At 47.0% G+C, this 9,387-nt stretch overlaps 1 long non-coding RNA gene across 1 annotated transcript; it reads right to left on the bottom strand.

The window, feature by feature from the left end:
• Positions 1-475: 475 nt before the first annotated feature.
• On the bottom strand, positions 476-1,427 carry LOC310708955. Its single transcript, XR_014527256.1, has 2 exons — positions 992-1,427; positions 476-683 (listed from the first exon to the last, which is right to left on the bottom strand). It is a non-coding gene; the product is annotated as an uncharacterized lncRNA (long non-coding RNA).
• Between the last annotated feature and the right edge of the window lie 7,960 nt (positions 1,428-9,387).

The following is a 9,387-nucleotide window of genomic DNA, read 5'->3' as shown; positions in this document are numbered from 1 at the left end:
GGTTCAGCTGAGGACACTGGACACTGAGGTCCAGACACCGGACACTGAGGTCCAGCGCCAAGGGCCTTCTGGCGGTTCCCTCACTGTGAGAAGTGAGGTTACAGGGAACCAGGCAGAGGGCCTTCTCGGTGGTGGCGCCCTGCCTGTGGAACGCCCTCCCATCAGATGTCAAGGAAATAAACAACTACACGACTTTTAGAAAATGTCTGAAGGCAGCCCTATTTAGGGAAGTTTTTAATGTTTGATGTTTTATCGTGTTTTTAATATTCTGTTGGGAGCTGCCCAGAGAGGCTGAGGAGGCCTGGCCAGATGGGCGGGGTATTATTATTATTATTAATCTTCCAGCAGGTACTCGAGAGCTTGCCTTTCAGCACACCCCTGCTCCTCTCTTTGCACAGGCTGCACACCCCTTTTCTTACCACAACACTGCCTCGACAAGCATGCTCCTGAAAGTGTATGTCAAACAAGCCTGGAATGAGCAATGTCGGAGGCGTTTACACCTGCCTCTCTCATCTGAAGGTTTTAATTGCACATGGGAGATTAAGTTCTCAGGTCTTCACAGCAAACAGCTGCTATGTGACACCTCTGCTCTGTGTAAACAGCCAAAATCTCTTTTCGATGCTGCAGGCAAGAATGCCGCTCCTCCCATCTAACATTCTGATTTTCGCTTATTTATTTAGCGCCTGCGAAGAAAAGACATGGTTGTGATTACTTTGTTCTGGGGCTTGAGATGCTGTTCTGATTGGCAGCCACAATAAAGTGCAGTTGCGTGGAATGACACGTGGCTTTATCCCAGGACAACATCCATGGGAGACTCAAGACTTTCAGACATGATACTAACTCTGCCCCTTGTCACTGAGGCTGAAGTAAGTTTTTTGTGCCAGTCCCGACTCCCGTCTGTCCAGGGAATTTCATTTCACTTTTTACTTGTATACTGCCTTTCTAAATTACTATACACAAGGCGGTTTACAGCAGCAAAATACAATTGTACCTTGGTTGTCGAACGCCCTGGAACTTGGATGTTTTGGCTCCCGAACGCCGCAAACCCAGAAGTGATTGTTCCGGTTTGCAAACATTCTTTTAGAACCCGAACATCTGCTTCTGTGGCTTTTGATTGGCTGCAGGAGCTTCCAACGGAATATAATAGTACACGGTAAAATTTTGTGTTGGAAAATAATAAACAGAAATTCATTCTTAATGATTACAATAATGGTAAGGGGAAGAGCACCATCTTGACCTTCACTTCAGGTAGCAAAATGTCTTCAGCCAGCCCTGCTGTTCATAGAACTAGAGACCAATCCTCAGTTTGTTTAATCTCTTCATGGCTTCCCCTGGAGAATCCTGGGAACTGATCTTTGTAAAGGGTGCTGGGAGTTGTTAGACCAATATTCCTCTCACAGCACTACAATTTCTAGAGTGGTTTATCCATCAGTCCCTCTTCAAAGAGAACGCTTGAGAATTACAGCCCTGCAAGAGTGCTCCTAACAACTCTTGACAACTTTGGCAAACTACAATTCCCAGGATTCTTTGGGAGATGCCATGGCTGTTTAAAGTGGTATGAGATTGCTTTAAAAGTTTGACTCCACATACACACAATGTTAACCCACAATCCATATTGATCCTGTAGCTTCTTGAGTTTTTTCTCTCAAACCAGCAGTGATGCTTTCAGTTGATGGTCAAGAGGGAGAAGCCTGAATTCTTGAACCACAGAAGTATTTATCATGCCATTCTTTCCCCCCATTACTCAGAGACACACAAATCATTGCCACTTAACCTGTGGACAGGAAAAGATCATATTTTCCACCCTGGCCTAGAAACGAGTGTCGCCGTATTGGCAGACAAACCCTTCACTTAATGTCACTCTGTCACCTCGGAAGTCAGATGACACAATATAGTGCAATCGGCAGTGACCATTTAGGTTGGCCAACGTCAACCACCCCTGCCCTACACCCAACTCGCAGCCAAATCATTAATGGCAAGATAATATTAGAATATGGATATGAAACCCTTGGCCCACAGGGAGAGGTTGGGGTGGCTTGTTTACTTCTGCCTGAAATTCTGCCAGCCCAAATCAGCACATATCCGGTCGGAGAAACAAAGCAAAACTTAGACAGCTGCTTCGGTTGAGAATCAAGGAGATGAGAGGAAATGGGGGTACGGGGGACGGACCACTTGAAAGCTTGCCCCAGGCATTTCTCCTGATGTGTGATGGCTCCCACAAGTCATACATTCTAGAGGGTGAACATATTAGGATATTTCCGTTCCACCTTAAAAGGGAGCAGGCTTTGTGAGTCACAGAGTCTGCGCATGTCCTGTTCACAGGATGTTTATGTTTGCTGTTCCTTTCGATTTTGCAGTCGGTCAGAGACACTGGCTCAGAACGGTCATGTATTCCTTTGTTCTGTTCAACGCTAAATAAAGTCTGTAAATATGCTCTTCTGCGGTGCAGCTTTCTGGCTGTGTTTTCTGCTGATAAAGAGTGTGCACGAGCCTGAGATGTGGCAGTCTATTTCTGAGGCTTCGTGTCGCTAATTGCTGGATCTGCGTGACTACGGGAGATCGATGGATGTCCGGCAGACGGCTTGGGGCCATGATGGACTATATCTCCCTGGCAGTATTCCCAACAGAACATGTGCCCTACATTACAGAGGACAGGCCTCTTTTGGAAGGGTTGCCCAGTCTTAAGTCCAATTTTAAAATACAGAACCCTACGAAAGGAGAGCAGGAGGGGCCTCAAAGTTGCCCAACAATGGTTATACCTGCAGCTGGACAACAGACCGAGCAGTTAGGTACCCAAAGGTCACCTGGACACACTCTTCCCTACTATGGCGAAATGCACTGTGTTTCTACTTAAATTACGACAATTATTTCTAAATCAGAAAAGGGAAATGATATGCAAATCCTGCCCCCTCTTTTCGGTAATGCATTTCTTCTTTCTTTCGGCGATATGCAAGTGCCGATCCAAGGAAACCAGGCTTTCCGATTGTCGCTATTTCGGGGTGGGATCCAAATTGCATACCACCAAATTCAGGTTAAGCAATAATAGTTGATTTGAGAAGTCTTGCACAACAAACCCTCAAAGACCAGGCTTTTCTCAAGAAGGAAAGCGACAGGAAAACGTGAGATAACTCTTGCTTTGGAGCAACATCGTCTAACCTCCCTGCAAACAATCTGTATGGATGCTTGTTAAATAGCCAACACCGTCTAATCTCCCTGCAAACGACTCAGGAAGAGTGCTCAGTAAACAGGTGGTGCAGAAGAGAGCAGAAAAACCTAATGAGGCGGCCACAGTATCTTTAAACCTCACTCTTGCATCCTGCACCCTCCTGTTTCATTTCTGGAAATGTGGTTTGCTTTTTAAGTTCAGAGCGGCTGCATTCAAAGCAGGAATCTCCTGCAGACAGAGGGAGTTTTGGCATTCTGCTTTCTTCAGCCAGAGCAGCCTCTTGGCACCTGACTTCAATCAGTCATAACAAGCACTTTTTTAAAGCATCCCCTCCCAGCGTGCTCTGGTTCCCTTTAATGCGCAGTGACATCATGTAACTAATTAATCCCTGATCTTTCTAGCTACTAGGCTCCTCTCAGACAAGTCAGATATGCAATTACGCAAAGCTGCATCTTGGCAGGAGAGACCCAGCTGGAGAGGGGAATGTTGAGAGACACACGAGGCTGTCTAACGCGCAGACCCAACCCGCCCAACATTCTGCAAAAACAGGAGTCCTGTTCATATTTTTATTTAAAATCCCTCCCTGCAGAGGGGAAGGTTCGCGGAGAAGTCCAGTTGCACCAGGAAGTGATCTGACCATGGCACTTCTTTTGTTTCACTTTCACTTAGTGTCAGATCACCCACGTCACTAGAGGTAAACACCAAGTCTAAGGCATGTCCGCGGCTATGAGTTGGGTCAAACTTATTCAGGGACAGCCCCATGGAGGCCATGCTTTCCACGAAGTCCCGAGCGGCCCCTTGTAAGGCCGTGTCAGCATGGATGTTAAAATCCCCTAGGACAACCAAACTAGGTGTCTCCAGGAGAACATCCGCCACGACCTGAAGCAGCTCGGGCAGGGAATCCTTGGTGCAGCAGGGAGGTCGGTACACCAAAAGGAATCCTGTACTGCCCCTATTGCCCCACCTCCAGAACATGCACTCAAGAGAACTGGGTCTTCCCAGCAGGACGCCTGATGCAAGCTAGTGACTTCCTAAAAATCACTGCAACCCCCCCCTCCCCGCCCACACGTCCTGGTTTGCTGTGCGTAAGAGAAACCTGGTGGACAAGCAGCAGCTAAGACAGGCCCATCTGCTTCATCCAACCAAGTCTCTGTTATACATGCCAGGTCAAGTCCTCCATCCACGATCAAGTCATGGATGGCAGTGGTCTTATGAATCATTGACCTAGCATTACACCTTCAGGTCATGTGGGTTTCCCTTGTTGATTCCAATATCCATCCAGTCAAGACCAGACCCGGAGGCAGGGATAGTCTTCAGACAACGACTAAACCTGCCTCCTAAGTAATGACATGATACACAAAGAAGGGCCTTTGATGATGGATGCCGAGTCTGGGCTGGTTTACATGGGGAGAGGTTGACTGAACGGGCTAGGTAGGGATCGGGAACCCCGAACCCTCACAGAGCTACACTTCCCCAAGTTTCCCGTGAAGAAGGATTGATGGTTAATCCAGTCTGAGAATTGTAGCGATGGGAGGAGAAAGGAGGTCTCCTAAGAACTCTCAATGCCCCGAACAAACTACAGGTTCCAGGATTCTTCGTTAGGGAAGCCATGACTGTTTAAAGCAGTACCATAGTGCTTTAAAGGAATGTGCGAACGTGGCCTTGATTTTCTCACCCTGGCTACCTCACCCCGAATTTCTGAAGCTGTGACAGAATCTTGACTAAACCCTGCCATTAATAATATTTTTATTGCAGCCATTCACTCTGCTGTCCGCCATTATTTTACTCAAGTTTACCTCATTTTGGCTGGGATCCTATATACACCAGCAGCGGGGGTCGTGCGGCCTTCCAGCTCCCCTCAGCCCCAGCCAGCATGGCCTGCGGTCAGGAAAGGTGGGAGTTATGATCCAAGGACATCTGGAAAGCCACAGGTTCCCCACGGCCGCTCTATACACTTATCTGGAGGGAAAGCTCCATCTAATTCAATGGAGCTTTCTTTTGAGCAGGCCTGCATAAGGAGGTCACACTGTTTCTTACTTTCCCCTCTTGTATAGCTAACTCAAGTCTGTATAAATATGTTTCGGATTTTAGTTCCTACTACGCAAGTTAAACCCTGTTGAAAATCAATTCATCACGTTAGGCAGGAATGAGAATATTGGTGATGCACCAGACAAACGAATCTGTTAGGCTTACTATAAAAAGCTTGCAGACCAAACAAGTTGGAGAGCTACTTTTGCCTGCCCCCTGCTGCTCACAGGGGGAAGTGCCACCAATCAGTGGCCCTTTTTTTCCATCGCTCTCCCCTGAAGATGATTAATGATGAAATGATATTTAATATAAAGCAGAGTCAGGCTATTTCTTTCCACTCAAGTTCCAAGAAGAAAATATACATTATGCAGTGTTTCTGAACCTTAAAAATATCTTTGTTATTTCACTGGTTATTTTTACTTTTAAATGCGCAATGGCTATTAATTTCTTTGGAAAGACATCTTTAAAGCAGTTGTTGCTCAAGTGCCTGAAAAGAGATCCTTCCTCGATTAGAGCTGTTTTTGCTGGAAAGAACATCAGACCACATTCGAGTGCATTAACTGCTTTATGAATCAACTTGTTTCATTTAGCTGGCAGGGAGAAACATTCAGATGCAGAGAGATAAATCTTCTGAGAGAACGCGGATGTCAGAGTTATTAATTAAGACAGCAGGATCAAAGGAAGCAAACGGAGGAAGCACAGGAGTTTAAGCCTATTCTTCTCACTGACGCAAACATTATAACTTCACTGGAAACTGGCCTACCTTTACTGCTTAAAATTCATCACTTACATCCAGCTACGTGTCATTGAAGCTGGGAAGCTAGCATTCATGCCTTTGCACCCTCAAAGCTAGACTACTGCATCTGCCCCACATGGGACTGCCCTCTGTGACTGTTCCAAAGGCAGAGACTTGGCAGCCTGTTTCCTAGCATGGGTGACTTGCTCTTTCAAGTTACAATTCATGGTGCTAGCGTTAGCCTAAAAAGCCCTAAAATGCTTTGGCCATGGTGTGTGTTAGAAACTGCTGCAACCCTTATGCAGAAAGACGCATGTACCAGTACAGTGGTACCTCGGGTTAAGAACTTAATTCATTCTGGAGGTTCGTTCTTAACCTGAAACTGTTCTTAACCTGAAGCACCACTTTAGCTAATGGGGCCTCCTGCTGCTGCTGCACCGCCAAAGCACAATTTCTGTTCTCATCTTGAAGCAAAGTTCTTAACCCAAGGTACTATTTCTGGGTTAGCGGAGTCTGTAACCTGAAGCGTCTGTAACCCGAGGTACCACTGTAAAATCATAGTACAGTGTTTAAAAACAAATGAAAACCACAAGTAAGAGAGCAAGTAACTTGCTTCAAAGGACTGCTGAAAAAGAAAGGTCTTTGTCAACAGAGAGGAAGCCTCAGCTCTGCAGGGAGCTCCACAAAATTGGGCCGACACTACTGCTTGTATGGCTCTTGTCGGAGACAATCTGTGCTTGTCCCCCAACCCAACAGCAGCATTTTGCACACACACCCAGAGCTTCCCCAGCAGGCCCAAGGGTAGCTGCCCCACACAGAGCCGCAGATCACATCAATCTGATGTGCCTGGTGAGGTTAAGTCAACACATGCTAAGCAACACACAAGCCACAATATTCTCTCTGGTTTTTATATAGCCTCCCAGAATGTGTGTTGTTAATACTGAGGCCTGTGTTCTCTACTCATTATTGCATAGCACCATCTACAGTCATGTCTATGCTGCAAACAAGCCAAAGGAAGACAGACTTGTGAAGTAATGGGGCATACATACATACAAACACACACAGAAAACTTTTTTGTACTCTTCTTTTGCTGCTGGTCGGGCAGCCATTTTGTGCTGGTTCCCGCGACATTTTTATCAGCGTATGTGTTCCAGCACCTCTCTTTTTTTATCAAACCAGCAGCATATATGCATTTATTCTGGCCTACAGTTGCCTGGCAGCATCTTAAAAAGCAGAGACATCACCTTGCCAATAAAGGTCCATATAGTTAAAGCTATGGTTTTCCCAGTAGTGATGTATGGAAGTGAGAGCTGGACCATAAAGAAGGCTGATCGCCGAAGAATTGATGCTTTTGAAGTATGGTGCTGGAGGAGACTCTTGAGAGTCCCATGGACTGCAAGAAGATCAAACCTATCCATTCTGAAGGAAATCAGCCCTGAGTGCTCACTGGAAGGACAGATCTTGAAGCTGAGGCTCCAATACTTTGGCCACCTCATGAGAAGAGAAGATTCCCTGGAAAAGACCCTGGTGCTGGGAAAGATGGAGGGCACAAGGAGAAGGGGACGACAGAGGACGAGATGGTGGGACAGTGTTCTCGAAGCTACCAGCATGAGTTTGACCAAACTGCAGGAGGCAGTGGAAGACAGGAGTGCCTGGCGTGCTCTGGTCCATGGGGTCATGAAGAGTTGGACATGACTAAACAACTAAACAACAACAACATAGTTGCCTAGCCCTAAAGAACTACAGCAGGGATCGCCGACCCAGCACCCAAGGGTGCCATGACACCTGCAAACACCTTCTTTGGGCACCAACGAACTATGTTTGGGACTAATCAAAGAGGCAAAAATATCCCAGGAGCCATAATTCCCAGCTTTCATTTGAAAACAAAAACGTTTCTAGCATTTCTGGAATCTTGTGAAGTGAAACATACATATACTGTATACCATTCCTCTCAAAAAAAGATTTTTTGAGAAATTAGCCAGCTCCACTCTCTCCATGCCCCTCTCCACCCCACCCCACCTCTGCGCCCGAAAAATTCCTGCAGGTGCCCACATATTTGAAAGAGGGGGATGTGCACTTTTGAGAGAGAGATGAATTTGTTATCTCTGTGTGTGTGTGTGTGGTTTGTGAGATGCACTTGGACTGAGAAAGACAAAGAGATGTATATTTAAAATGTGTGAGAGAGAGAGTGCATGAGGGGATGCATGCATGTACGTGTCTGGTGTGGTCGCTTTGTATATTTTCCGTGGTACTGGATATTGTTCCCTGTTGTTATTAAGCTGCAACAGCATCGCTGTGTGTTCTTGTGAGAAAGAAATGGGGGCACCTCAGCAATGATTTATTTTTTTCTTATTTATTTGTCACTCAGCTCAGCCTTCATGCGTCATGATACCAACTCAGGTGTGTCGTATCCCATTACCTGCCTTTGAAGACAGAATGGCCACTACCAGTAGAGGTATTTAGAAAGACAAGCAGCCCTGCTTCAGCCCTGCAGTTCTCACCATCGCTTTCTGTGGGGTGGTCTTGACCAAATCTCTCCTGGCTTCAGACGTAGAGACAATGAATAGGAAAGGCTCTCCAGCAGCATCACCACAGACTTCATAATAATTTAATAATGTTCTTATTTATACCCTGCCCATCTTCCACCAAACTCAGCCTGCCAACTTCCATGGGTTTCATCACGCACGTGCACAACCCCTTTTCACCTTTTACGCGTCACGTGCAAGCATATGCAAGCACCATTTCTCCTTGGCCACGTTCGAAACCTCTTGTTCACAAACAAGCGGCAGTCAACATCCATGAAGGTCACCAGTGGGGCCACATTTGCTCCCCCATTCATTTACATTCATGCCCCCAGATTCAGTCCACAAATATCCACCAGGTCCTATTGACCGGCTTTTCTGAAGGTGAACTGGAACCCGCTTGCACCACCTTGCTGCGGGCATTGCACTGGGGAGAGCTCCACCAACTTCCACCCACCAACATCTGCCCAGCTTCCATAAGTTCCACCACTAGACTTCAGCCAGCTTCCGACCATAGCAATCCCTCCACACAAGGGACTCCACTCATCTATAGTCCAACCCGCTGCAATACAGGAATATTATTATTATTATTACTATTATTTATTGAATTTATCCACCGCCCTATACCCGGAGTTCACGGGTCTCGAACTTACGACCCTCACATTAAAGAGTCTCACCCTCTGCCGGCTGCGCTATCCACAACCCCCACGCCGACTTCTCGCCCCACGAGTCGCCTAGCCGGCTTACCTGACGAAAAAAACCGGAAGTTTCGCTTGCGAACCATTACGACCGCGAGCTCTTTGGCCGGCGCCGCTCCCGCGCTCTCCCTCCTTCCCCGCCTACCTCAGGAGCCCGGAACTTTCGAGCGCCGCTTCCTGGAGGCGCGGGGGAAGCGTGTCCCCGTTGCACGATGCGGAAGTGAGCCGCGGCTGGCG

This window comes from Podarcis liolepis (genome assembly GCF_965112155.1).
Source record: "Podarcis liolepis genome assembly, chromosome: 6".
NCBI classification, from domain to species: domain Eukaryota; kingdom Metazoa; phylum Chordata; class Lepidosauria; order Squamata; family Lacertidae; genus Podarcis; species Podarcis liolepis.
Note: the sequence above shows the minus strand (reverse complement) of the source record. Positions and strands in the feature narration are given on the sequence as shown.